This window comes from Cupressus sempervirens, chromosome 11 (genome assembly GCF_028749045.1).
Source record: "Cupressus sempervirens isolate cs-2001-9-10 chromosome 11, ASM2874904v1, whole genome shotgun sequence".
Taxonomy (NCBI): Eukaryota; Viridiplantae; Streptophyta; class Pinopsida; order Cupressales; family Cupressaceae; genus Cupressus; species Cupressus sempervirens.
In genome coordinates, this window is record NC_143128.1 from 479460045 (window position 1) to 479463178 (window position 3134).

Below are 3134 nucleotides of genomic sequence, written 5' to 3' on the forward strand. Positions count from 1 at the left end.
ACCTCACAAATTTTCCAAAATTGGGGAATGCAACCATGAACTAAATGGACCACTAAATGCAATGAAACATTTAGCAAAAGATGTGATTCTAGCTATAAACCCAATGAGCCTAACCTCATGATGATCTGACAAGCCCAACTCTTGCAATGAACAAATCTTAGAAATGGCCAAACAGGGTTTTGGAGAAATTTCTCCAAAATCATGAAATAACCAAGTGAGAAGTGAGAATTAAAACTCACTTTTGGCAATATAAGCACTTTATAAAAAATGACTTATAAATTAGACTGTTAAATAACTTAACTATCTAATTAACCCCTTTTCCCAAATAAATTAGGCAATTCTAGGTTATTGGAATTCAACTACGAATTTTTTTGTAAATTAAATCAATTAGAAAAAATTTCCCAAATCAATAAAATCAAAACTACAAATAACATTTTTTTGCGACAACTATGGAACCCCAAATGCATAGACACACTCAAGGGTCAAATGACATAATGCATTATGAACCCAAATTTACCAATTAATTGAGGGTTAATAATAACAAATATATAGACACTACCCATATAGGGATGTTATTGGCTCACTATGATGGTCAAGGTCACTATCTCTTAGTGCCATTGTTGGGGATATAGGTACACACTCATATCCTGAACATAGGGTGAATGTACTTGGTACCTAATCAATAAAAAGAAAACATCAAATGTAGATGCTCAATATATAATAGCCTAAGCACACAAAGGCACATAGTCACTTGAAGGAGAATGAGACACCATGTAGATCTTACAAGCAAGTGACTAGGGATTTGTTCCCACTTTGTATTGGCACTAATGAGCAATCCATGCATAACAGTGGTGCAGTATAACATAAAAACATATAATCAAGTGATAAATCATTTAAATAATATTTATTCATCATGTGAGCATATATTTATTGAAGGTAAAATAGAGATATCCATAGCATAAAAGCACACTAGAAAATGAATCCAATAATAACCATTTGATAATACATAAACCATAATCCATGTCTAATACAAAATAAACCAAAAATCATCATAAGGCATCATGCCACATCACTAGCATGATCATGTAGATATGATCAAACTAAATAGTAACACATCTAAGTACTAGTAATCAAAATAGTGTATAGTAATTAAAGCATCTCACTATGCAAATAAACATGTAAAATTTGGCAAAGTATATCTCGGGTCAAAATAACCATGGAACATAATGCAAACATAGGGGGCACTACACAAGGTCAAGGAGAGAGGCCATAAATTAAGACATATAATCAATGTTGACTCGGTGTTTGTCTTCATTCTACAGAAACTCTCAGCCCAACACCATTTTTACAGCCTCAATTATGAATAGCCCGCCCGCCTTACACATGGACTTGAGCGTTTCATATGAAAAGGAGCCCAAAAAGACCTCTTGGGCCTCCTCAAATGTGCATCTATGTTGAATTGGAGAGTCCATCTAAATCTACACAAATAAGAAAATCAAATTACCTACAGGATAATGACTTAAACCCGACTAACTGGCTACAAACTAATGGCCTAAACCAAAGCTAGCTACCATAATTTGTCTACCAGACTACCAAAGAAGAATCGAGCAATGAGGAAGAGAGAAGCTAGATTGTCTATAAATAACCTCAATTGCTTGGCAAGTCCTTCCCTAACCTTATTCATCCCTTTCTCCTTCTAGTTACAATCATTTTAAATGATTGAATCTTTGGAAATGTTTCCCAAAAATGTAGGATTGCAATATCGTCAATACCAAATTGGAAGTAGTGAGTGTAGAGCAAATGGATGAGAGAATGCCAATAACAATGGCAAGACATTTATTTAACAAGTGGGATTGGGTGAAGGGAGACACATCACCATTCCGAAGACTTGTAGAAGATTGAGGTTTCATTCAAGACGTTCAACCTAAAATAAAACTTCAATTGTTGATATATAATCATTGAATGGTAGATGGATGTTTGCTACACATCACGCTTAACAACAACATTGTGTAGTGTGATATGTTTGATCAATTGCCATTTGGCATTTACCCACATAACAAGTAACAAGTATTGAAGAGTGGCTGTTCACCGTATAAAATTAAATTTTTTTTCATTTACAGGCAAAACATTCATGAATACATTATATATTATTTTCATCAAAAGGAAAAAAGTTGCCTCATACATTATGTATATTTTCCATCTAAAGGAAAATAATTGCCCCATACATTATATATTTTCCCCCAAATAAATGAATTAATTGCTTTGATTTTATGAAATTTTCTTATGGTAGGAAAAAAATTGCTAATTCAAATAATAGTTTCCCTATTTTGAAAAATAAAGACCAAAATAATTAATTCTTACCGAAAAATTTGTAAAATTCACCAAGATTTTACACATTTTCCTAGGAGGGAGTTTCTTAAAGTTGTCACTTATGCATATACTCATATAATACTTGTATACATTTAGATTCCTTTCATTCCACCGTTGAAGTATTGCAATGTTAATGATTCTTTGATTAATTAGTATGCAAAATGAATGCATTTAATGTCTTTAAACAATTGCACCTAACATCAAATTTCATAAAATATGTACTTTGTTAGTCCAAGGAGAGAAAATAAAGGGGTCAACTTACTAGAATTTTTATTAGAATTTTTAAAAAAAACTAAAGACCTAGCTTTCTAATCATTTGGTACACAATTGTAAAAATGATCCAAAGTGGGTAAATTATTAGATCTAGACTTGGATATCAATTATATTGAAATAGGTATATAAATGAATGAATAAATGTAAAAGTTGAACACACCGTAATATGTAGATGTAAGAATATATATATATATATATATATATATATATATATATATATATAAAGTGAGAGAGAGAGGGGGGATTAAATGCAAATGGATAATTAATTCAATTAATAGTATTTGAAAAATTAACAAATATTTGTCAATTTTATATATATAATCCTTCGCTCCATTATAGTTTGATCACTAAACTAAGTATAACCATGCTTAACGATTTGCTTCTACATTATGCCATGTTCTTTTCTTTATCAAAGTTGTTTTATTTTACATTACTAAAATAAGTTGAGAGGATGTTGAGATATCACATAGAATAGGCTGAATAGTTATTTT